Source organism: Pelecanus crispus, chromosome 1 (assembly GCF_030463565.1).
Source record: "Pelecanus crispus isolate bPelCri1 chromosome 1, bPelCri1.pri, whole genome shotgun sequence".
Lineage (NCBI taxonomy): Eukaryota > Metazoa > Chordata > Aves > Pelecaniformes > Pelecanidae > Pelecanus > Pelecanus crispus.
Genome location: NC_134643.1, coordinates 174,028,613 through 174,056,589, shown reverse-complemented (window position 1 = coordinate 174,056,589; position 27,977 = coordinate 174,028,613).

Sequence of the window (27,977 nt, the reverse complement as noted above, 5' to 3'; positions counted from 1 at the left end):
TCTCTCGAAATCCTGAAAGTATGATGTTAAATATTGTTTTCCTGCTCTACTGCATTAGAGGAAGTGCCCACACTCATTTTACATACATTCTATAAAGCCAACAGTCTAGCGTGTTATTGATTTGATAGAAAGCACACGTGGTACTTCTGTCACATCAGCATAAGTAGGGGACGTGAAATACAGCATTTTGCGCAGACAGCTGTAGATAGGAATATATATATTGGCCATACACTATAAAATATAAATATTCCTGGATCACAGTGATCTTTACTATCCTGAGTACCTACGGCAAGGTTCCTTAGTGGCGAAAAAACTATTAAATTGTTCTGTTATTGAATGTGCTGTTATTCAGTGCATGGAAAGGTATTATGCTATTTAAATCATCTCAATGTCTAAACCAGCTAATGATTCACAAGCTGTTTTTCCTTGCATCTGATTCTACTATGCAGCCTAATCTGCAAGTCATGCATTTATAATGTCTAACATACACCAATGGAGAATGTAAAACAGAGAAACCAGCACAAAGAAGAGGCATCATTTCCCTGTTTACATAATAGGGTCATGATTAGAAGTGTCTCTGTAAGTTCTGGATTAAATAATTTAGACTTTAATGGTTGAAAACCACTTCTCCCATTTTCGAGAAGAGTAGCCACTCTAGAGAGATTTGCAAGCAAAGATTGAGATATTTTATCATATTTTCTAGTTTTTCAAGTGTACCATGTAAACTGAATGATTACAGGAATATGACAGAGACTAACTCTGCAAGCTAATGAAGTTTGAGGAACAGCAAAAAGTTGATTTTCAGTCTATATTCTTCATTTTATAGAAGTAGCTTATTCCACATCTCTTTAAAGCAAAATCCTTATGCATTTTGCACAGAGACCAGACCCTCAGCTTTTGTCCTTTCCTTATTTTTAATTCACTGAGTCTTTTTAATTTTCTGAGTCTGGGTTTCCTTTCTGCAAAAATGTTTCAATCTCAGAAGGAGATGCTGGAATAATCAGCATATCACTCCTCCTTCATCCAAAGAACTTGTGTCTCAGTCGGCTAGGATGCCCTGCTTGGAAAACAGAGAGTGTGGGCTTATACTCTGAAATTTAGGAAGACATGCAATACAGGTCTCTCACTTTATGTCCAAAATACTTATGAATGTACACCTTAATTTTTTCCAACAATGATATTAAATGAAAGTGGCTGTGACTGCTGTGTTTTATGCTGAAAGTGATGCTGTCATTTTGTGTTAAGTGAGTTAGTTGCAAGCATGCTGGCTTGATTGGACCCCTTTGGGAACAAACGCTGAATTTCAAATAACATGAGGCAAAAGGTAGGTTGTGAGATGCTAAGCTTTGCCCACATAGTGGCACCTCTCAGCACAGCTGCATTGTGCATTATGGTTCAGATCAGAAGGGGGTTTTTTTGTTTATTCATTTTTTAAGAAAATTGCTCAATTGTCCTCACTGTGCTAAGGTGCACTCTATGCAGTGTTCTCAGAGTGTACACAATGGACATCTTTCAGATTATACCTTACTGCAAGAAGTGACACTAACAGCTAAGGCATTTCAACTGCTGATGAGTTTTCAGTACAGAGAATCAGGCTGCAACTAGGTCAGGATAAAACATTGCAAAATGCATGTAATGTGGACGCCAGGTCCTCAGCACTAGTTGTTTTGCTGTACTCTTCACTGAGTTACATTTACTACTAATATAGATAGAGCCTTAAAATTACAGAAGTTTTGGAGTGTAGGGAAATTCACCAATTCAGATGAAGGTATCTAGGGAATCTCTGTTGTCGAAGTCAGTGAGAGGTGTTGGGTATTTGTTTTTGTTTTGGGTTTTTTTTGTTTTTTAACAATTACTCAGAATTTTAGGTCACTGTATTCTGTTTTGTACAACTTTAGATGTTTATAAGAATATTTATGTCTAAACAGAGATGATTCACCTAATGAGATTATGCTTAAAATGTTATTTTCAAGAGAGATAGCCTTAAGTCTTTTTTTCTGAAAAGGGGTTTAGCTTTCCTTGAAAATAACACATGCATTGAGGAAGAATTAGAAAAACCTCCAGAGTCTGTTAGTTGTTAAGAATCCTCCAGTAGATGGAGACAGAGAATAGGACTTTTTAAATGTTGTATTAAAATACTTTTTCTCAATGGCAGAGTTCATGTATTTCCTGTCAATCTTGTTAGGGTGTTTATCATAACTGTTAATAAGTTGCACTCTGATAACGTGCTCAAGAGAGCACAGGCAACAGTGCCTAGATAAGAATTCAAACAATCTCCACATATAAAAGGTGAGTGGGACTAGTTAGCAAATGCACTAAGAATCAATTTCCTGCTTTTCTGCCTCTCATTTCAGTAACTGTCTTAAAAGGAAATGCACCTTTATTGGATGTTTCCTGTATAGATAGGTATTTGTAAATTTGTAAATTCAGATGAGTAGATAGATTATATCAATTTTAATTTGAAATAGAATCATAGTTTATTTTAACATGCAAACTGTCATCTGCATGATTTGAATCTTCACCATAACAGTGGGCTTTTTTCTTCTTTATGTATGCTTTTCATTACGCATAATAAATACTGTCATAATTTCCTTCATCTTTCAGTTCTTTTATCAAAAAGCCTAAGTTGGTTACTTTACTGGCAGATTACTTTTCTTCTGTGATCTCTGCAGCAGCAGGAGCTTGGATACATTAAAATTAGAGGGAAGACTATGGGAATATAAAGAAGAAAATAAAAAAAAAAAATAATCCATATAGTCATAAAAAGAATATCGTATTGATGGAACACAAAATACAAGGTCACTCCTAATCACATGTATTTTTACATATGCAACCATTCAAAAATACCAGTGGGTGGCTTCCCAAGAAGTGGTATATTTTATCTGATTAGCTTCCTTAAAACACCCACCTGAAGACAGACACCTAGCCTTGACATAAAATATTGACTCTAATGTTATTCAGTGGAAATAGGTACAAACTCTCGTTGGAAATGAGCTTGCTTCTGAAATAAAGAGTCATTTACATGAAAACATCTTAATTTTATATTTTCCATTCATTTATGTCTTGGTTTTGGCTGGGATAGAGTTAATTTTCTTCCCAGTAGCTGGCATGGTGCTGTGTTTTGGATTTAATAGGAGAATAATGCTGATAACACACTGATGTTTTAGTTGTTGCTAAGTACTGCTTACACTAGTTGAGGATGTTTCAGCTTCCCATGCTCTGCCAGGTGCAAAGGAAACTGGGAAGGGGCACAGCCAGAATAGTTGATCCAAACTGACCAAAGGGCTATTCCATACCATATGACATCATGCTCAGTATAGAAACTGGGGGGGGGGTGGCCAGGGAGCAGCGATCGCTGCTCGGGAACTGTCCGGGTATCAGTTGGCGGGTGGTGAGCAATTGCATTGTGCATCATTTGCTTTTTATCTTATTATTACTATTTTTCTTATATTGTTATTATTACTACGATTTTACTTTATTTTATTTCAATTATTAAACTGTTCTTATCTCAACCCAGGAGTGTTTCTCACTCTTACTCTTCCTATTGTCTCCCCTATCCTACCAGAGCAGGGTGGGTGAGTGAGCAGCTGCATAGTGCTTAGCAGCTGGCTGGGGTTAAACTACGACAGTCCTTTTTGGCATCCAACGTGGGGCACAAAGGGTTTGAAATAATAACAGATTTACCAGAGTGTATTAAGGAATCTGTTAACAGTTACCGGTCATGATATTAGTTCATCTGATCTGCACCATGCTCCTTCTTTTGCTGTACATGTTAAAGATTGGTGTTGGGTTTTGCAGCTTGCTGTGCTCTGCAGTGATTAATGATGTTTTGCCTGGGAGATTTGCTATTAAAACACTGACCTTGAGCATTATTTGGTATTTGGGTTTTGTACTGAAGCCATTACTGTACTTCAGGTACCACCTCATGGAGAGAATTAGCAATTATACTTCTTCCTCTGAGAGGTTTGTTGTGGAGGAAATATAGAATGGCACCTTCACTACTTTATTCTATGATGTTTCCTCCCTCATTACAACAACTTTTCAGTATCTTGAACATCCCTGGGTAGTTAAGACACATCTACTGGTATTTCTTGGGAATATTGTTTTGGTTTTAATGAATGTCAGTAAACAATTTAAGACTATCATCCAAAGCTCTGTCCCAAGGCTGGGTAGTTACAAGTGGCAGGGTATGTGGGATAGTACAGGCAAGTACCTAGGACAGTGGGCACCTCCAGTGTTTTGAAACTTCACCCCTGAACAACCGCAGAATCCTGGAAAAGTAGGAAAGTATTTGGAAAAAGTATGTTGTCACCCTGGCAACTCCAGAGAGACATAAATCACTGCAACGTGCTGGGGGCTGGCCCATGCCTATCGAGCCCTGTTCAGCACTATTCAGTACCACCGAGGGAAAGAGGAGGTCTCTGGATCTGAGGACAAAACAACAGGCATTGCAGCCACTCCAACCCCCACCACAGGCACCATGGCTAAACCAGAGAACCAACCCCTGCAGGAATCAGTTGCCCCCATACACAAGAAAAAATACACAAGAAAATCAGCTCGTTTAGTAAGGGATGAAGATGAACCAGGGCTGTCACGAGAACAGGAGGAGGAAGAACCCATAAATGAGATGGTAACCACCCAATCCCTATCCCTGAGTGAGCTGCCAGATTTCAGTTGTCGTCGTCCAGGCAAGGACATTGTCGCCTGCCTGCTCCAATGCTGGGATAACGGGGCCAGTAGCCTGGAATTAGACGGTAGGGAAGCCAAGCAGCTGGGATCCCTTTCCAGGGAAGGAGGCACTGACAAAGCAATTGGAAAAGGGGCACAAACCCTCAGCCTCTGGAGGCAACGCCTGTCAGGTGTGAAGGAAAGGTATCCCTTCAAGGAAGATGTCATATATCGCCCAGGCAAGTGGACCATCATAGAGAGAGGTACCCAGTACCTGAGAGAATTAGCCATGCTGGAGGTGATTTATGATGACCTGAACAATGAACAGTTATCTAAAGATCCAGATGAAGTCAGGCGCACACGACCCATGTGGCAGAAGGTGATCCAAAGCACACCAGCCTCATATGCCAACTCATTGGCAATACTGTCCTTGAACGATAAAGCAGCACCAAAAGTGGATGAAGTGGCTGGCCAAATCTGGCCATACAAAGAAAATCTCTCTTCCTGCCTTGTCTTGGCTGTAGAGAAACTGTCCTGGGAGTTCCAGGAGTTCAAAGAGGATATGTCTTACTCCCTACCTGTATCTCATCCATTAGCAGTAAGCGTTCCTCTGCTCAAGAGAGAGGATATAGTGGATACACACCACGGGCCACCCTGTGGTTTTACCCATGTGACTATGCAGAGGACATGAGGAAGCGGGATGGAAAATCTATGTCAATCCTAGAGGCACGGGTGCGTGAGTTGCAAGGAAAAACTATTACAAAAGGAGGTTCTTCGAGGAAAAGTACTGCTCCAGTTTCCTGTGGACAGTTCCCCAGACAGATTAAAAAGGCTGATTTTGTTTCTGATTTTAATGAAGGGACTCCTGACTCGCATTTCCAAGGAGTGAGTAACCAATACTATGACCAGGACTAGAGGGGCCCTGCCTCCACCCAGGTGCAGGAAAGGGACAACCGGGTTTCCTGGACTGTGTCGGTTCAATGGCCTGGCACATCAGACCCACAGGAGTATAAGGCTCTAGCGGACACCAGTGCACAGTGTACCCTAATGCTGTCAAGCTATACAGGGGCAGAACCCATCTGTATTTGTGGAGTGACAGGGGGATCCCAACAGCTCACTGTATTGGAGGCCAAAATGAGCCTAACTGGGAATGAGTGTCAAAACCACCCCATTGCGACTGGCCCAGAGGCTCCGTGCATCCTTGGCATACACTACCTCAGGAGAGGGTATTTCAAAGGGGTCTCGTTGGGCTTTTGGTATAGCTGCCTTGGAGACGGAGGAAATTAAACAGCTGTCTACCTTGCCCGGTCTCTCAGAGGACCCTTCTATTGTGGGGTTGCTGAGGGTCGAAGAACAACAGGTGCCAATTGCTACCACAGCAGTGCACCGGCAGCAATATCGCACTAACCAAGACTCCCTGATTCCCATCCATAACCTGATTCATCAACTGGAAAGCCGGGGAGTGATCAGCAAGACTCACTCACCCTTTAACAGTCCCATATGGCCAGTGCAGAAGTCTAACGGAGAGTGGAGACTAACAGTAGACTACTGTGGCTTGAACAAAGTCACGCCACTGCTGAGTGCTGCCATGCAGGACATGCTAGAACTTCAATACGAACTGGTGTCAAAGGCAGCCAAGTGGCATGCCACAACTGACAACACTAATATGTCTTTCTCAATCTGTTTGGCAGCAAAATGCATGCCAACGTTTGCTTTTACCTGGAGGGGTGTTCGGTACACCTGGAATCGACTGCCCCAGGGGTGGAAACAGAGCCCCACCATTTGCCGTGGACTGATCCAGATGGCACTGGAACAGGGTGAAGCTCCAGAACATCTGCAGTATATTGATGACATCATTGTGTGGGGCAATACAGCAGAAGAAGTTTTTGAGAAAAGGAAGAAAATAGTCCAAATCCATCTGAAGGCCAGTTTTGCCATAAAACAGAGTAAGGTCAAGGGACCTGCACAGGAGATCCAGTTTTTAGGAATAAAATGGCAAGATGGACATTGTCAGATCCCAATGGATGTGATCAACAAAATAACAGCCATGTCCCCACCCACTAGCAAAAAGGAAACACAAGCTTTCTTAGGCATTGTGGGTTTTTGGAGAATGCATATTCCAAATTACAGTCAGATCGTAAGCACTCTCTGTCAAGTGACCCAGAAGAAGATTGAATTCAAATGGGGCCCTGAGCAACAACAAGCCTTTGAACAAATTAAACGGGAGATAGTTCATGCAGTAGCCCTTTGGCCAGTCCGGGCAGGGCAGGATGTAAAAAATGTGCTCTACACTGCAGCCGGGGAGAATGGCCCTACCTGGAGCCTCTGGCAGAAAGCACCAGGGGAGACTCGAGGTCGACCCCTACGGTTTTGGAGTTGGGGATACAGAGGATCCAAGGCCTGCTATACTCCAACTGAGAAAGAGATACTGGCAGCATATGAAGGGGTTCGAGCTGCTTCGGAAGTGGTTGGTACTGAAGCACAGCTCCTGCTGGCACCCCGACTGCCGGTGTTGGGCTGGATGTTCAAAGGGAGGGTCCCCTCTACACATCATGCAACTGATGCTACATGGAGTAAGTGGGTTGCATTGATCACACCACGGGCTCGAATAGGAAACCCCAGTCACCCAGGAATCTTGGAAGTGATCATAGACTGGCCAGAAGGCAAAGATTGTGGAGCATCACCAGGGGAGGCGGTGACATATGCTGAGGAGGCCCCACTGTATAATAAACTTCCAGAAAATGAGAAGCAATATGCCCTGTTCACTGATGGGTCCTGTCGTCTTGTGGGAAAGCATCGGAGGTGGAAAGCTGCTGTATGGAGTCCTATACGACAAGTCGCAGAAACTGCTGAAAGAGAAGGGGAATCGAGTCAGTTTGCAGAGGTGAAAGCCATCCAGCTGGCTTTAGATATTGCTGAACAAGAAAAGCGGCCGGTCCTTTATCTCTGTACTGACTCATGGATGGTGGCAAATGCCCTGTGGGGGTGGTTGCAGCAATGGAAGCAGAGCAACTGGCAGCACAGAGGCAAACCCCTCTGGGCTGCCACATTGTGGCAAGATATTGCTGCCCAGGTAGAGAACCTGGTTGTAAAAGTACGTCATGTAGATAGATGCTCAAGAGTCAGGCCACTGAAGAACATCAAAACAAGCAGCAGGTGGATCAGGCTGCTAAGTTTGAAGTGGCTCAGGTGGATCTGGATTGGCAACATAAGGGTGAGCTATTTATAGCTTGGTGGGCCCATGACGCCTCAGGCCATCAAGGAAGAGATGCAACATAGATGGGCTCATGATCGAGGGGTGAACTCAACCATGGACAGTACTGCACAGGTTGTTCATGAATTTGAAACGTACACTGCAATCAGACACACTTCTCTAGTATGAAGGACAATGGCTAAAATATAAATATGGGGAGGCCTGGCAGATTGATTATATCATGCTCCCACAAACCCACTAAGGCAAGTGCTATGTGCTCACCATGGTGGAAACAACCACCGGATGGCTGGAAATAGAACCCATGCCCCATGCCACAGCCAGAAACATGGGGCCTTGAAAAGCAAGTCCTGTGGTGACATGGCACCCCAGAAAGAATCACGTCAGACAATGGGACTCATTTCTGAAACAATCTCATAGACACCTGGGCCAAAGAGCATGGCATTGAGTGGGTATATCACATCCCTTACCATGCACCAGCCTCTGGGAAAGTCGAATGATACAATGGACTGTTAAAGACTACCCTGAGAGCAATGGGTGGTGGGACATTCAAACATTGGGATACACATTTAGCAAAGGCCACCTGGTTAGTCAACAGTAGGGGATCTGCCAATTGAGCTGGCCCTGCCCAATCAAAACTTTTACGTACTGTAGAAGGAGATAAAGTCCCTGTAGTGCACATAAAACATATGCTGGGGAAGACAGTCTGGGTTACTCCCCTCTTCAGCAAAGGCAAACCCATTCGTGGGATTGCCTTTGCTCAAGGACCTGGGTGCACTTGGTGGGTAATGAGAAAGGATGGGGAAGTCCAATGTGTACCTCAAGAGGATTTCATTTTGGGTGAAAATAGCCAATGGACTGAATGTTATGATGTTAATTGCTATATAATACTGTATGTCATCTCTTTTATGGTTGCTATATGTCACATCAATGGTATTACAGTAAGAATCACCCAGATTAATGAAGAATGAACTTTGATAAAACCGAGCAAAATGCAGCAGTGTTGGAATCAGAACTGGCTTGAGCATGCAACAGTCCACAACTACACACCATCTCTCCTGCCCTGAAAGACTGTGATGACAAATGGAGCCCAAAGTCGTGGACTAAATGAACTCAATGGGCATTTTAGAGCGATGGCCTATAGACTATGGGAATGATATCTGTTTGTATATATCAAGACAGAGAAAGTGGTGGTGATTAATTACAACTTATCTTCTTTACCTCAAAAACCAGGAGTCTCTGACTAAAAGCTGTTGCAGCATTTTTTTCCTTCTTTGTCCTAACACTCCGTCTTACTACCATTTCTTCAAAGAAAGTTTGCAGAGAGGTTTCTTTTCTTTTTTTTTTAATCTCCTTGCATAATGAAGTAGTACTTTCTGTCAGTAATAAATGAGGAGTGGTGTACAGTGACATAAGGAAAAGGTAGGACCTGGGCATGATGTAGATGGTATAGAATAAGGGGTAGATACTGTCCTGGTTTTGGCTGGGATAGAGTTACTTTTTTTCCTAGTGTCTGGCATAGTACTTTGTCTTGGATTTAGGATGAGAATAATGCTGATAACGCACTGATGTTTTAGTTGTTGCTAAGTAGTAGCACTATTAGTAGTACTAGTCAAGGACTTTTCAGTTTCCCATGCTCTGCCAGGTGCACAAGAAACTCGGAGGGGGCACAGCCAGAATAGTTGATCCAAACTGACCAAAGGGCTATTCCATACCATATGACATCATGCTCAGCATAGAAACTGGGGGGGGTTGGCCAGGGAGCAGCGATCGCTAAACTAAAAGCTGTTGCAGCATTTTTTTCCTTCTTTGTCCTAACACTCTGTCTTACTACCATTTCTTCAAAGAAAGTTTGCAGAGAGGTTTCATTTCTTTTTTTTTTTTTAATCTCCTTGCATAATGAAGTAGTACTTTCTGTCAGTAGTAAATGAGGAGTGGTGTACAGTGACATAAGTCATTATCAGAGAATTTCATATATAAGTATGTATATATATATAAGCAAGGGAAGTGTCTTTAAAGTTATACATAACTTGCCCTCAACTTTTTTCACCAAACATAATAGCCTGGTTTTCTGTCACTTACTGAGACATGAACTATTTTGGCAATAGCAAGAATTGTCATGAACTGATGCATTCTCATCTTAGCAAGAGTTCACTTAACCAGAACATTAGGGATTTGGAATATGTCAAGGACAGCAAATACAGAATGTTTGTTTTTCCCTGTGTCTTGCTGCTCTAAAGGTCAATCAATCTCCCTCTTGTACCATCCTATACTGGGATTCTGGCATGGTTTTACAAGCTTAACAAGTGATCTGAATTTGTTGCCCTCCTTTGGGCTAGAAGCACCTAAAGTAATCAATCAGAGAGGAATATTTGTTGCTTTATTTACGAAGTGAGCATTCAAAATGATTTTCAATACTTTCTGCTGTTCTCTGTTCCCTTTGTTGTTTCAAGCATAGTTGGCACCATCTGATGTTTTCATCAGCTTTCCTGAGCCAAGCCAAAAGTGCAGTCCTGACAAAAGGTCTTTCCGATGACAGAAAGAGATGCAGGAGAGATTGATCACTACAACAGAGGCCTTCTACGGTCTGAACGGTTTCTGTTTTTCTTGCTTTGTCTATGGAGCTTAGATGACTGAACGACCTCCTCCTTTAGAAATAATAAGCCCAGGTCAAATACAAAGCAAAATAACTGGCATGGAGGGGGTGGAAGCTAAAATAAATTGTAGACTTTGAAATCATAGTCCTTTAACAGTCCTCATGGCTGTAATCTAACCTTTTTCAGGACCATATGTCCTAGTTGCATTAGTATAACCACTCAACCCATTTCAAAGTAATGTACTCCAGGTCTTATCAATTACATAGTGAAAGGATTGGCATTTTCCTCTGACCTCAGAGTTCCTCCTTACAGTCTAACTGCTGCACTGTTCTGTGCTGCAGATAACAGCGTTTCTTGTTTCCACCTTCCACCTTTCCAGACTGTCTTCATTTTGTAGCAATTGTTAACTGCTTTGGAAGTACTTTTAGTGTCAGCAACATTGAATATAACGCAAAAAACTTGTAATTGACAAGTTATTTTAAAGGGGCAAGAATGTTGTTTGCTTGGGAGAGCAGAGTACGCTCTCCAGATTTCTTAAGAAATAGCATAATCCTTGTGATCACCTCATCCTAAGTGGATCTGCTGTTTCTAGCTTGTCCTACAGTATCTGATTGCTTTTGCCAGTGAGTTTCTCCCAAGTCCAAAAAACTGTTACTGCTCCTTGTCCTCTTCCTCTTCCTTTCAGTGTCTAAACACTGATGCCCCAATCATACAACGCTACGATTGTCTTCTGCGGAGCCTGGTTTGTGCTATTTTTCTTTAAAGGAAGCAACACTAGTAAAGTTCATAAACATAAATTTTCTATTCTACAATGATCCATGCAGAACCAACCAGAAAAGAAAGGAGCATTTACTTGTATCATGCTGGATATGTATCCTTGGTGTGTTTTTTTTTCCTAAGAATGTCAGACATGTAAAACAGTTTTACATTTGACAGGACAAGGAATAACGGATTTAAACTAAAGAAGAATAGATTTAGACTAGACATTAGAAAGAAATTTTTTACAATGAGGGTGGTGAAGCACTGGAAGAGGTTGCCCAGAGAGGTGGTAGAGGCCCCATCCCTGGCAACATTCAAGGTGAGGTTGGATGGGGCTCTGAGCAACCTGATCTGGTTAAAGCTGTCCCTGCTCACTGCAGGGGGGTTGGGCTAGGTGACCTCTAAAGGTCCCTTCCAACCCAAAGCATTCTATCATTCTATGATTTCCTTACTATAGCTGTGTGCCGTGATAAACACTAATCTTTTCAAAAGAAATAAAATAAAAGATTTTATGAAGGATTTTACAAGATTTCTAGCAGAATGTCACTCTCACTTACAGTAGCATAAGATAAAATATCTATTTTGGACCCTTCCTTCTTGTTCTGGCTCTGCAGGATTTTTATTCAGCTCCTCTATGCTTTTGTTCAATTGACTATAAATGCTTCTTTTAGCATTTCTGTATGCCATAGCAACTTCATGAGCTGCAATAAAATGCACCTTGGAGGTATTATGTTCACTTACAAAATAATTTAACTAATACCCTTGCCTTTATAACTTTGCTAACACAGAGTACAGAACATCAGAGAGAAATGTCAGCTGTGTATTTCAACCAGCTTTGGCCTTTCTTCTATGCATCCTGAAATCTTTACTGCCAATACTACTGAATTTTGTGAACTAGTGATGAGAATAATGCTGATAACAAACTAATGTTTTAGGAGTTGTGTAGCAGTGCTTACATTAAGTCAAGGACTTTTAACCTTCTCATACTGTATATTATTATATTGTTATTATTACTATTTTACTTTATTTCATTTCAATTATTAAACTGTTCTTATATCAGCCCAGGAGTTTTTCTCACTCTTACTCCTCCGATTCTCTCCCCCATCCCATCGGGGTAGGGGGAGTGAGCGAGCGGCTGCATGGTGCTGAGTTGCTGGCTGGGGCTAAACCACGACATGAAGCTAGGACCAGCTAGGCAGAAATGAACAAGCTACAATTCTTCCTCTTCATTGACTATATACAAAATATAGAACGAACAGCTTCTATTCAGACTTCCACAGCATCGAGTGTCTAAAATGTAAATGAAAAACTCTGCACTAACAAACTCATCAAGCATTCATTGGCTAAAAGTAGGGCATCTAGCTAAAACCAGCTGTTTACATTCAATCTGTAGTGAGCAGAGAAAGAAAGGTAAAAATGACAACTGCTTCTCTGCTGCCCCTTCTACATCACAACAAGGCTCAGGAATGTCTCTCTACTCTTTCACATTCCTACAGAAACGAAATTTTACATGGAGGCTGGAAGGGAGTTGCTGTATGTTTCATTCAGATTTGCAATGACAGATGGAGACTATGACTGTGGGAGATGCCATTGAGCAAACCTGCTTATAACGCAGATGTACTCAAACGCATCTATAGAGATAATTAATAAAATCTATTTTTCTACTTATATTTGAAATTTATTGTTCTGGTCTTCTAGAAGTACCTATTTTTAGAGTCAAGACAATTGCTTTAGATTAAATGCCCAATTTTAGATGGCTAGTATTAGGTAAAATAAGCCTGCAGTGACTACACAGCTTTTAAACTTTTAGAGCCTTTCATTGCATGATTTTGGCAGGTTTTCTTTAAATTTAGAGGGGCTCATACTGAAATGTGAATTTCATGTAATTTGTAACTGGAACCTAGTGGACAGATGTAGCGGTGAATTAGTATTATTATCCTGGATCAGATATAAATTCCTTTCCTCACTACTTTTTTTTTTTTTTGGTACACTATCACAGGTCACAGTCTGCTATACTTGTAAAGATTATGTAAATTCTTGAACATGAAAGTAAGTAATGCACTATTTACTAAGCAGAATAAATCCTTGAAAGCTGAAACTTCTGGCAACTGGCACCTGGTTTATATGCTTAGTTTGTGGGGGAGGTGGAGCATCTTGGGGGTTGATATTGATATCATTATGTATATTGCTTACTACAAATTTGGAAAAAGAGTGTAATTACTCTTTTCTCAGACAAAAAGAAGTCATATTAGGGTTTATTCTGGATAAGCCCAGAAGGTCTCTGCTGTACTTCATGCAGAACAAAAGCTTTATGACAGAACTAGTAAACCCTAGCCAAGATACCTTGCCAATGTAGTAGGACTATATTGCAAGGATTTCTCTTAACAGGAGGAAAAAAAAAAAAAAAAAAAAGAAGAAAAAAAGACAGCAATACTCTCAGCCTCATTATGTTTTTCCACATTTTCATAATCTTCATCCTCACAAACTGAGTTTTTACTTGAATATGTATACCTGCAGCAAAAAAGCAATTATGTTCTTTCCACATTGTCTGAATATTATTTTAGATCACATGGAATATTTCACTGATGATGTTTTTAGAGTGTTGATTTCTTAACTCTCACAGCTACCATAGGAAATTTTTAAAAATACTTGATTATGCTACTCCAACAATTTATTAAATTATGCAAAACATTTATCAGCAATACACAATTACTGTGATTCACAGTATACAAGGTGTGATTATGAAAGTCATTTTGTAAAAAGAGCAAATCAGCATTATTTATATTTATGTTGTTTGAGTGTTGACTTTTTTGGTTATGCTGTTATGCTTTAAATTTTAAGGTCAGCCCAACTTATGGAAATTAATTTTCCTTCTTAAGTTCATAAACCCTGAACTTCATTAACTTAATAACTAAATAAACACAAAAGGCCAAAAGTAAAAAAAAAGAAAAAAAATAATTTTTCTTCAAGAAACTTTGGGAATCTCAACATACAATCAAAATTTCTAAGATTAATAGTTAAAATGCAATGAAGCTTTTCATTCCTTCAAGTTATCACAAAACATAATAAAGAAAAACATACAAGATAGAAGCAGTGTTGCAGATTTATAAAAATATTTTAGTAATTTTACCAGGAACTCTATTTCTAGCCCTTCTTTGCATTTTCCTCTCTAAAATGTGCATCAAACAATAAAAATCTTTAAATTCATCAACATCTTGGCTTGACCTTTAGAGACATGTATTTATCAAGATCAGCAAGGAAAAAAAGCTAGTTCATATATATGCCTCAGTTATCTGCTTACTTAATATCTAAAAAATAATTTTTGAGTACTTAGCCTATATTTAGAAAAAGAAGATTCATAGTAGAGGTACCTTTGTTCCCTATGTAGCACATGGAAAGAATTAGCAATTTACAGCTGGTTACAATGGTTAGACAGAAAAATGTGCCTGAGTCTGAAATACAAACGAGGCAGAATGCAGTTGATAAGAGGTAGCCAGTAAGAAATACTTAAGAAGAGGGTGCATATCAGAGGCTTTAGTTCAAAGTTGCAGGGACAAATTTCAGCTCAGCTTAGGACCCTGATATAGCTATGTATTATGGCTACTAAAAAGTTCTGGATTTTCTCTATTCCTTTGAAACACAGACTTGGAAGAGAACATGTTCTGAGTGGCAGCAGACCCTTTTCCCAAAACACACAGGTGGATTCCCATTCCAGGTTTCATGGCTTTTCATGTAAATTTTATCTTGTAACCACTTAATGAAAAGTACACAAGCTGATATGACAACAAGGAAAGAAAATCTCAAGTGTCATACAGAATCCTTCTCCGCTGGCACAAGGAATCTCAAAGATTTTCCCGCATGTAGAACAGCCTCTACAGCACACACAGAGGGAGTGGTGATGGAGCCATGCTAAGAAGATTTCCCAGCAGTGGTATGCGAGTTTCATGCCCGCTGTGTGAGACTTGACATAGCTACCTAATTACCTGTAAAAATCTATGGTTTTAAATCTTAGTGAGAGTTTACTGGCTGTATGGCATTTTGGAAACAAATAACAGCATGTTAGGTCACTGTGAATTGATAATACTCTTGCAAAGTCTAATTGTGCATCATATTTATGACAATTATCAGGATAAAGGAAAGCTAAACAGGATTTTCTTCCCCCTTTTTTATTTCAGCAGAAGGAAGGCAGACTGTTCTATTCAACTCCACATCTTCTTTGTGTTTCAAAGAATATTTTGAGCTTTGACATTCATGGGTTCTGTGAATGAACATCAACCATTACATCTTCAGCATCCCACATGACACTTTGTTATACGCTGCTTCTTTCAACCATGTTGCAAATATATTTTTTTTTTTCCCTGTAGCTTATACAAGTATTAATATGGAGCTCTATAAAAAGCAGGTTGAAATGACATGAAATGGCAAATCACCAGGGCAACAGGGAACTATTCACAACCTTACAGTGCTACTTTTCCATTTCAGAAGCTCTAAATAGATACTCCTGTTGCAGAAATAGCCATAAAGCTGGAGCGAAAAAGAAAATATTTTCAAAAGCCAGTTAGAAGGTGTGAATCAAACTATTGTTAAGACACTTTAGTTGTGTATGTGTTTGTTTACCCAAAATTTACTGTGTCCTTTGTGCAGTTAAAAGAGTGAATGACTTCAAATGAAATTTATGAAAATTTTACAAAGCTTGAGGACTATTCTTGCCACATTGTTGTTCTGCCAGTAGTGAAAGACTGTTTCCACTAAAACATTCCAACCTTGCTAAATCTCAATATGTAAAGCTTAAAACATGCATACTTTCTAAATGTTTTGTCTCAGGTACTTTGAAAGCTTTTATCTCATTAATGTTACATTTGTTGCATGTGACTTTTAAGATAGCTCATTTCTTTGTGGATCTGGGATAAAATTTCCATGTGGTTGTGTTTCCATGTGAGTCTGTGAACACATTAGATAAATTCTTCCAAATCACAAATCTTCACTAGTCTTACAAGTCATGAGCTTTGGATTTAAACAAAAGACACATGAATGGACTGAACAGTGAAAGAATGGGTAGAATGCCTGGAGGCTAGAATACATATCCCCTGGACAGGCATGAGATCATAACTCAGTATAATGTCTTTTGCATTAGACAGCCTAATTACTACTATCTTTAGTGAGAATCCTGCAGGCAGATAAGAAGAAAGAAAGTCCTTATATACTGATTTGAATAAAGTTGCATTCAATGAGCTGTAGGAAAGAAAGGCTATGGAAAGATATGTTAGAGTCCGATGCGAATTTTCTGAACATGTTAGTGATTCTTGTGGATTTAGGTGGGCGACAGAGATGCTGAGATTTTATTTTCTTTAAGGAAAATGAGAAAGTCATTAACAAAAAAAGTGTATGTATATCTGTGTGCAATATATACAAGAATATATTAAGACTGAAAAAAATAGAAAACAAATAATTAATGTTATTTCAAGCAATACATTTATGATCAATATTATTTTAACCTAGAACTGAGTTTGGGATATTAGGTTAGATCTGCCCTCAGATGTTGCCAGTCCAGATCCACCTGAGCCACTTCAAACTTAGCAGCCTGATCCACCTGCTGCTTGTTTTGATGTTCTTCAGTGGCCTGACTCTTGAGCATCTATCTACATGACGTACTTTTACAACCAGGTTCTCTACCTGGGCAGCAATATCTTGCCACAATGTGGCAGCCCAGAGGGGTTTGCCTCTGTGCTGCCAGTTGCTCTGCTTCCATTGCTGCAGCCACCCCCACAGGGCATTTGCCACCATCCATGAGTCAGTACAGAGATAAAGGACTGGCCGCTTTTCTTGTTCAGCAATATCTAAAGCCAGCTGGATGGCTTTCACCTCTGCAAACTGACTCGATTCCCCTTCTCTTTCAGCAGTTTCTGCGACTTGTCGTATAGGACTCCATACAGCAGCTTTCCACCTCCGATGCTTTCCCACAAGACGACAGGACCCATCAGTGAACAGGGCATATTGCTTCTCATTTTCTGGAAGTTTATTATACAGTGGGACCTCCTCAGCATATGTCACCGCCTCCCCTGGTGATGCTCCACAATCTTTGCCTTCTGGCCAGTCTATGATCACTTCCAAGATTCCTGGGTGACTGGGGTTTCCTATTCGAGCCCGTGGTGTGATCAATGCAACCCACTTACTCCATGTAGCATCAGTTGCATGATGTGTAGAGGGGACCCTCCCTTTGAACATCCAGCCCAACACCGGCGGTCGGGGTGCCAGCAGGAGCTGTGCATCAGTACCAACCACTTCCGAAGCAGCTCGAACCCCTTCATATGCTGCCAGTATCTCTTTCTCAGTTGGAGTATAGCAGGCCTTGGATCCTCTGTATCCCCGACTCCAAAACCGTAGGGGTCGACCTCGAGTCTCCCCTGGTGCTTTCTGCCAGAGGCTCCAGGTAGGACCATTCTCCCCGGCTGCGGTGTAGAGCACATTTTTTACATCCTGCCCTGCCCGGACTGGCCAAAGGGCTACTGCATGAACTATCTCCCGTTTAATTTGTTCAAAGGCTTGTTGTTGCTCAGGGCCCCATTTGAATTCAATCTTCTTCTGGGTCACTTGACAGAGAGTGCTTACGATCTGACTGTAATTTGGAATATGCATTCTCCAAAAACCCACAATGCCTAAGAAAGCTTGTGTTTCCTTTTTGCTAGTGGGTGGGGACATGGCTGTTATTTTGTTGATCACATCCATTGGGATCTGACAATGTCCATCTTGCCATTTTATTCCTAAAAACTGGATCTCCTGTGCCAGTCCCTTGACCTTACTCTGTTTTATGGCAAAACCGGCCTTCAGATGGATTTGGACTATTTTCTTCCTTTTCTCAAAAACTTCTTCTGCTGTATTGCCCCACACAATGATGTCATCAATATACTGCAGATGTTCTGGAGCTTCACCCTGTTCCAGTGCCATCTGGATCAGTCCACGGCAAATGGTGGGGCTCTGTTTCCACCCCTGGGGCAGTCGATTCCAGGTGTACCGAACACCCCTCCAGGTAAAAGCAAACGTTGGCATGCATTTTGCTGCCAAACAGATTGAGAAAGACATATTAGTGTTGTCAGTTGTGGCATGCCACTTGGCTGCCTTTGACACCAGTTCGTATTGAAGTTCTAGCATGTCCTGCATGGCAGCACTCAGCAGTGGCGTGACTTTGTTCAAGCCACAGTAGTCTACTGTTAGTCTCCACTCTCCGTTAGACTTCTGCACTGGCCATATGGGACTGTTAAAGGGTGAGTGAGTCTTGCTGATCACTCCCCGGCTTTCCAGTTGATGAATCAGGTTATGGATGGGAATCAGGGAGTCTTGGTTAGTGCGATATTGCTGCCGGTGCACTGCTGTGGTAGCAATTGGCACCTGTTGTTCTTCGACCCTCAGCAACCCCACAATAGAAGGGTCCTCTGAGAGACCGGGCAAGGTAGACAGCTGTTTAATTTCCTCCGTCTCCAAGGCAGCTATACCAAAAGCCCAACGAGACCCCTTTGAAATACCCTCTCCTGAGGTAGTGTATGCCAAGGATGCACGGAGCCTCTGGGCCAGTCGCAATGGGGTGGTTTTGACACTCATTCCCAGTTAGGCTCATTTTGGCCTCCAATACAGTGAGCTGTTGGGATCCCCCTGTCACTCCACAAATACAGATGGGTTCTGCCCCTGTATAGCTTGACAGCATTAGGGTACACTGTGCACTGGTGTCCGCTAGAGCCTTATACTCCTGTGGGTCTGATGTGCCAGGCCATTGAACCGACACAGTCCAGGAAACCCGGTTGTCCCTTTCCTGCACCTGGGTGGAGGCAGGGCCCCTCTAGTCCTGGTCATAGTATTGGTTACTCACTCCTTGGAAATGCGAGTCAGGAGTCCCTTCATTAAAATCAGAAACAAAATCAGCCTTTTTAATCTGTCTGGGGAACTGTCCACAGGAAACTGGAGCAGTACTTTTCCTCGAAGAACCTCCTTTTGTAATAGTTTTTCCTTGCAACTCACGCACCCGTGCCTCTAGGATTGACATAGATTTTCCATCCCGCTTCCTCATGTCCTCTGCATAGTCACATGGGTAAAACCACAGGGTGGCCCGTGGTGTGTATCCACTATATCCTCTCTCTTGAGCAGAGGAACGCTTACTGCTAATGGATGAGATACAGGTAGGGAGTAAGACATATCCTCTTTGAACTCCTGGAACTCCCAGGACAGTTTCTCTACAGCCAAGACAAGGCAGGAAGAGAGATTTTCTTTGTATGGCCAGATTTGGCCAGCCACTTCATCCACTTTTGGTGCTGCTTTATCGTTCAAGGACAGTATTGCCAATGAGTTGGCATATGAGGCTGGTGTGCTTTGGATCACCTTCTGCCACATGGGTCGTGTGCGCCTGACTTCATCTGGATCTTTAGATAACTGTTCATTGTTCAGGTCATCATAAATCACCTCCAGCATGGCTAATTCTCTCAGGTACTGGGTACCTCTCTCTATGATGGTCCACTTGCCTGGGCGATATATGACATCTTCCTTGAAGGGATACCTTTCCTTCACACCTGACAGGCGTTGCCTCCAGAGGCTGAGGGTTTGTGCCCCTTTTCCAATTGCTTTGTCAGTGCCTCCTTCCCTGGAAAGGGATCCCAGCTGCTTGGCTTCCCTACCGTCTAATTCCAGGCTACTGGCCCCGTTATCCCAGCATTGGAGCAGGCAGGCGACAATGTCCTTGCCTGGACGACGACAACTGAAATCTGGCAGCTCACTCAGGGATAGGGATTGGGTGGTTACCATCTCATTTATGGGTTCTTCCTCCTCCTGTTCTCGTGACAGCCCTGGTTCATCTTCATCCCTTACTAAACGAGCTGATTTTCTTGTGTATTTTTTCTTGTGTATGGGGGCAACTGATTCCTGCAGGGGTTGGTTCTCTGGTTTAGCCATGGTGCCTGTGGTGGGGGTTGGAGTGGCTGCAATGCCTGTTGTTTTGTCCTCAGATCCAGAGACCTCCTCTTTCCCTCGGTGGTACTGAATAGTGCTGAACAGGGCTCGATAGGCATGGGCCAGCCCCCAGCACGTTGCAGTGATTTATGTCTCTCTGGAGTTGCCAGGGTGACAACATACTTTTTCCAAATACTTTCCTACTTTTCCAGGATTCTGCGGTTGTTCAGGGGTGAAGTTTCAAAACACTGGAGGTGCCCACTGTCCTAGGTACTTGCCTGTACTATCCCACATACCCTGCCACTTGTAACTACCCAGCCTTGGGACAGAGCTTTGGATGATAGTCTTAAATTGTTTACTGACATTCATTAAAACCAAAACAATATTCCCAAGAAATACCAGTAGATGTGTCTTAACTACCCAGGGATGTTCAAGATACTGAAAAGTTGTTGTAATGAGGGAGGAAACATCATAGAATAAAGTAGTGAAGGTGCCATTCTATATTTCCTCCACAACAAACCTCTCAGAGGAAGAAGTATAATTGCTAATTCTCTCCATGAGGTGGTACCTGAAGTACAGTAATGGCTTCAGTACAAAACCCAAATACCAAATAATGCTCAAGGTCAGTGTTTTAATAGCAAATCTCCCAGGCAAAACATCATTAATCACTGCAGAGCACAGCAAGCTGCAAAACCCAACACCAATCTTTAACATGTACAGCAAAAGAAGGAGCATGGTGCAGATCAGATGAACTAATATCATGACCGGTAACTGTTAACAGATTCCTTAATACACTCTGGTAAATCTGTTATTATTTCAAACCCTTTGTGCCCCACGTTGGATGCCAAAAAGGACTGTCGTAGTTTAACCCCAGCCAGCTGCTAAGCACTATGCAGCTGCTCGCTCACCCCCCCTGCCCCAGTGGGATGGGGAAGAGAATAGGTGACAGTGTCCTCACCTGGACTATGACTGAAATCTTTTTGGATATCTCGCAGCTCACTCAGGGATAGGGATCAGGTGGCTACTGTCTCATTTACAAGTTCTTCCTCTTCCTCCTCCTTCCTTCCTTATGATGACCCTGATTTTTCATCATCTTTTACTAAATGAGCTGAATTTCATTTCCAAGATTTCTTCTTGTGTATGGGGGTGACTGATTCCGGCAGAGGTTGGTTCTCTTGTTCAGTCGCAGTGCCTGTCATGGAGGTTGGAGTAGCCACAGTGTTTGTCACGGGCGCTGGAGCAACTGCTGTGCTTGCTGGTTTGTTTTCCCTCTCTTCTCCCTGAGAGTGCTGCATAATACTGAGCAGTGTTTGGTAGATACTAGCCAGCGACCAGCACAATGAGATAAGTTGTGCCTCTTTGGAATAACCACAGCATTTTTTTTTCAAGAATTCTATCTCTTCATCAGGATTCTGCAACTCTTGTTAGGGAGTGATGTTCCAGACCACTGGAGGTGAGAAGTTCTGTAAGCACCTGCCTGTATTCTCCCACATGCCATGCCACCCATGACCATCCAGCCTCAAGGTAGATCTCTGAGTGATTTTTTGAAATAGTTGTTTAACCCTAAGCAAGACCTGAAATACATTCAGGAGACATAGCAATAGGAGCTGTCTTGAACATCCTAAAGATATTCAAAATTCTCGAAAGCTGGTGTAACTAGCCTGAAGGAGAAAGGGAAGGTGAAAAAGGGGGGGAAAGCATCCCCCACATCTTCCTCATAGATTGTTTCTTCCAGGAGGAAAGGTGAAAAGTGTGATTACTCATAGTTTCCGAGAGATGGCACCCAAGGTACAGAGATGACAGCAATACCAAGTACCAATACCAGAGTAGTCTGTTGACCAGTAATGTTACCATATCATGTTACACAGTACAACGAAAGAATAATCGTGATCCACCTCCCAGAAGTGATAAACAATACCGCAGGGAATATGTACTGAAAGTAAGGATTTATATATTACAACCATGCAAACAAATAAAACAACACTGTGACCAGTGACTGTTGAACTAATATAATGAATGCTTATAAAAAAATATGTCTTAGCATGCTCTGGTCAGATCTGTCATTAATGCAACCCTTCATGCCCCATGTTGGGTGCCAAAAAGGACTGTTGTGGTTTAACACCAGTCAGCACCCAAGTACCACACAGCTGCTCACTCACCCTCCCCCCTGGTGGGATGGGAGAGAGAATCAGAAGGGCAAAAGTGAGAAAACTCATGGGTTGAGATAAAAACAGTTTAATGATTGAGATAAACAAAACAAAACAAAACAAAACAAAACAAAGTAAAATAAAATAAAATAAAATAAAATAAAATGGTAATAAAAAGGGAATCAACAAAGAGAAAGAGCGAAACAAAACCCAGGAAAAACAAGTGATGCAACTGCTCACCACCTGCCAACCGACACCCAGTCAGTCCCCAAGCAGCAATCACTGTCCCCCTCACCGACTCCCCCCAGTTTATAATCTAAGCATGATGTCATATGGTATGGAATACCCCTTTGGCCAGTTTGGGTCAGCTGTCTTGGCTATGCTCCCTCCCAGCTTCTTATGCACCTCCTTGCTGGCAAAGCATAGGAAGCTGAAAAGTCCTTGACTTAGTGTAAGCATTACTTAGCAACAACTAAAACACCAGTGTGTTATCACATTATTCTCGTACTAAATCCAAAACACAGCACTATACCAGCCACTAGGAGGAAAATTAAGTGTATCCCAGCCAAAACCAGGATAACACCGTATTAAAAACTGACCTGTAGGACATCAATCTAGTTAAGTTTGAGGATGTGTCTCTGTAGAATCCCCTAGGATGTCAGAGGGAAGAGTATCTCTGCACATCATTGCAGATTCTTCATAATTACTGCAGGGATATTACCAGGAGAACTGCTGCAGGGAACAAAAAGCCTTTGGGTCACATATCTTGTATTATTCACCTGATTATATCAGTGTGACACACTGTTGCACAGCCCATCACACTGTCGCCTGTGGAAAAAATGAAGTGCTATGAAAATGAACATTTGAACATATGGAATGATTTTCAAATGTAGTATAATATCCATCTGAGGAAGCAATTTGCATAATGAGTCTCAGAGATCATGATTCCCATTGCACTTTATCCACAGGATCTGTAGGGCACACACACATTTAAACACATTATAAAGAATACATTAAATTAACCAAAAGATAGATTATGGCTGATCACAGTGGGAGTACGGATGTTCTTAGCACTCACAAGGAAAACACTGCCCCTCAGCCTTCAGCTGTTCAGGTGCAGAAATTAATATTCATTGTCAGTTTTCAGACTGAAAATTGATTTCTAACTGCTTCAAGTAGCATTGCATATCTGCTTTTGCTTTAGTTAAAATCACCAAGTAGCAAGGACAATAGTTCTGCATCAGGATTAGTGTGTTGTCTTCTAAATGTTTGCTTCTAAATGTTCATGCCTAAAGAAAACAAGGATAATGGTGTATTGGCTCAAAGGCATTGCCTGAGGCTGAGGAATTTACAAGTCAGTATGTACAAATTCACACCTCAGGATGTCAGGTTATGTGACAAAAGCTCATCTACACATCCACAAAGGAGCACAGGGGCACAAAGGCAGGTGAAGGGACACCCTGTCTGGGCCCTTCCCAGGGCTGTCCCAGGAGACTCCCAGCCCCAGGGCCAGGTGTGAAACCCATCAGGAAGAGTCAAGGGGAGCAGCTCTCCAGACCACCTTTAGGACTGCGGGGGGGCACTGCCTAGAGGTATGGGACACATTATGGGATGCAGGGGAAGAGCATTTTGGGATTGCACAAGACTTACTATGGCATGCTTAGGGGATGAAGAAAAGGTGGGGAAAGGGAGGGAAGTAGGTGAATTAGGGAGGATCAGAAAAAGGAAAATAAAATGACAAGGTGATAAAAAGGGCTGGTTGCATGTAAACACATGGCTGGTTGGTGTGCTTGTCTGGCAGCGTTCTGCGTCTGATCAGTGCAGTCTGTCCTACCTTATGAAATGCCATTTCTAACTCCTTTCCAGTTGGATGGACTCTCAGTTCAGTGTTAGGGGGAGAGGGAGGGACGGAGTCTGAGTGCCAGCCACTGGAGTCAGACCACAGGTGAGCGGGCCCCGGAGTCATGGTACCAGGAACTGGAGAGACTGGAGTGAGTGGACTTATGTGCCAACAACTAGAGTGGGACCTCAGGTCATAGGGGCCTGTGTGTCCATGCTGCCAGGAACTGGACCAGGTGCAGGGGTATAAGTGAGTGTGTGATCACTAGCAAAGATCAAGCCAGAGTAGCCAGAGAGTAGATGAAGTGGCCCAGGACCCAGGGCTGTGTGTGTCTCTAAGGGTGAAACCATGGTGGAATTGGCTATCAGGTGGACCAGAGATGTCCTGGCCATCTCTGGGTGTGCGAGTGTCCCTCTGTGTATCTGTGTGTCTGTGTGTGTGTGCGTGCATAAGTGAGGCAGTCTGTACTGGCAGGGGCTGCAGCCATGGAGTTTCATATGTCCATGTCCCAGCAACTGGGGAGACTGGGATCCAGGGCCAGCTACTGGGCAACTAAGTGTCAGAGCCCAGCTGTCGGGGGGATCCACCTTGTACTTATATTTGCTTATATATTCTCAGTGGCAGATATCTTGCTCAGCCAGAGAAGGGAGCAGGATGAGGTCACTGATGCTGTCTGTGTTCCTGTGAGTGCTGAGTGTGTCTGTCTGTGATATCTGTGCCCAGCTGTGTGTAAGTGTATGCATGTGGTGCGTGCATGAGTTCGGTGCGTACATGAGTTCTGTGTGTGTGCGCCTATTGGGAATGAATCCTCAGCCTTCCTACTGGTTGCACCTGGGGGCATGGAGCTGCAGCAGCCTTGCCTTGGGCTACAGATTCTGCAACCTCTGATACAGAGTATAAATGAGATACACACAGCTTACAGAACAAAGGATCCAGCTTAATAGTTATGAGAAAGGCAGTGGAGGTTTGTTAATTTCTCATTGTATTTATGGTTGTAGGTAAATAGTGGTGTCTCAAAGACTGCTCTAAAGCCATTAAAATCAACAAATTTTAGATGAATAAAAAAATTGGAAAACACAATAGAACAAATAATGTTGACCTCTAAAACCAAACAAAAAAATCATCAGTAATATTGGAGTTCAACATTTTAGAAACTTGCATTCCATTCATAAGCATCTGTCGTATAGAAACACTTAAATGCGCACTGAATCATATCAATTGATCAACCTTGTAAAGCATATCATTAATTTTGGAACTATTTTTAGAATAGACAAGAGGCAAGGGTTGCAAAACTGATGATCTTTCACTGAAACAAAAAATCTCTAGCAGCTGACTGTTTAAATCTGCACATTCTTATTTTCCTACCAGCATCTTTCTAATGTGATTACTTCTCAGGGACTGAGAGTATCTCAGCCTGTATCTCCCTTTTATCTTCCTCACCCCAAATGAAAAAGCAGTCTGATTCCTCACAGGGCATTTTTTTGCAAAACATGTTTAATTCTTGGAACAGACTTTTAGCACCTATGCCTTTGAGGGTGCTGCAAGACATTCCATTTTTTAAGAAGAAAACGTGAAGTTTGGTTAATGTTTTGTTTAGGTAACATCATTGGATTTTAGCTTTTTTTTTTTTCTTCCCCCTTGAATATGTGTTTCTTAGAGGTATCCAGAATGACTTTAAAATCAATATACGTAAACCCAGGACAAAATTATTTATCTAAGTGACCGTAAGGACAAGGCTTGGGATTTTTGGCAGATCCTGAATAAGGAGCACAGTGTGACTAAAGTGCTCAGAAGTATACTGGAGACTTAACTTCTTTTTGATTCAGAGTACTACGGGCAAATTGAGAGCAGAGTGATGAGAATGAAATCCAGGGAGTGAGCTGGAGTTCATTGCTTTCTTAAAATCAAGTGTTAATAAAAGTTAAATTATCCACAGTAAAATATGCTTTCTTCTTTCTTTGTGCTTGTTCAGAATGAGTTCATTCAGTGGTCATTATATTCAACCGTCAAATTTATCTTTGAGTCAGAGAATTCCTTGTAACCTGACATGGATCTGCTAAAAAAGAAATTAAAACATGGAAATGTGATACTATTGTTTGAAAATAACCCTTTTAATAATAGCTTTCAGTAACCATTGTTATTTTGTAGTTAATACCAGATAGCTATAAACTAATTTTGTGTCTAATTCCAGAATTATGTAGTGCATGAAAAGTCTTATATAATCTTCACTATACTTCTGTCCTTAGGAAGACCTAAGGATCTGTTGTATTGGCTCATTCAAACAGACAGTCCTTCCTCTGTAAAGGTGTGATTAACATATGAACTTGAGACATCAACTTCACTGCAGGAATTAACTAAGAAGTACGATCATACATTTTGCTATCCATGAGTTCTGACTGACTTTGTCAGCTCTGTACATTTCCATTTACTACATAATGGTTGCCAATAGTTGGACCGAAGTCATAGCTTTAAGAAGTCTTCACTAACTTCAATGAAAAGGTTTGTCTTAATCAGCAGTGACACTCTCAAACATTTGTGTCTATAAACCTTTGAACACGTTCTTTAAAATAACTCCTGTACGACACATTTTTTGAAAAAACTGCATTCCTAATAGAAACCTTCATACAGCACAGCATTTTGACTCCCAGTTTCATCAACTCATACTTATCTATGGTTTACATATAAAAAGTTTTGTTCAAACTTTCCATAGAGACATAAAGGACCAAACAAGTAGATAGATTTTCAGCAGTGCTTAACATAACCTTAGAATTGCAGAATCATATAATCATTTAGGTTGGAAAAGACTTTTAAGATCATCAAGCCCAACTGTTAACCTGATGCTACCAAGTTCACCACTAAACCATGTCCCTAAGTGCCACATCTACACATCTTTTAAATACCTCTAGGGATGGGGAATCAACCACTTCCCTGGGTAGCTTGTTCCAATGCTTGATAACCCTTTTGGTGAAGAATTTTTTTTCTAATATCCAACCTAAACCTCCCCTGACGCAGCTTGAGCCCATTTCCTCTCGTCCTATCGCTAACTACATGGGAGAAGAGACCAACACCCACCTCACTACAACCTCCTTTCAGGTAGTTGTAGAGAGTGATAAGGTCTCCCCTCAGCCTTCTCTTCTCCAGACTAAACAATCCCAGTTTCCTCTGCCACTCCTCATAAGACTCATGTTCTAAACCCTTCACCAGGTTCATTGCCCTTCTTTGGACACACAAACACCTTGTTTAACTTAATTTCTTAAAATCCAGATTTTTTTGTACAGGTAATAGAAGATGGACTATGATAAACCACTGAAAAACCTGGATTAATTTTTTTTTTTCCACCTGAAGAAAGGTGGTTTTGAACTGCCATTAATACTTTTGTTCGTAAAGTTTTTATGTTGATATATGTAGCAGGATCTACACATTGTACATTACATAATGGATGTTCCAAATCTATCTCTCTGAAATTTAATCAAGTTAAACATCTCTGCAGACCCATGAATCTCCGTGATATTGCCTATTTCTGTATATTTGCTTTGTTTGCTTTCCATCACATGATGTTACTGTCCTGGTTTTGGCTGGGATAGAGTTAATTTTCTTCCTAGCAGCAGGCATAGTGCTGTGTTTTGGATTTAGTAGGAGAAGAATGTTGATAACACGCTAATGTTTTTAGTTGTTGCTGAGTACTGCTTATGCTAGTCAAGGACTTTTTCAGCTTCCCATGCTCTGCCAGGTGCACAAGAAACTGGGAGGGGGCACAGCCAGAAGAGTTGATCCAAACTGACCAAAGGGCTATTCCATACCATATGACGTCATGCTCAGTATAT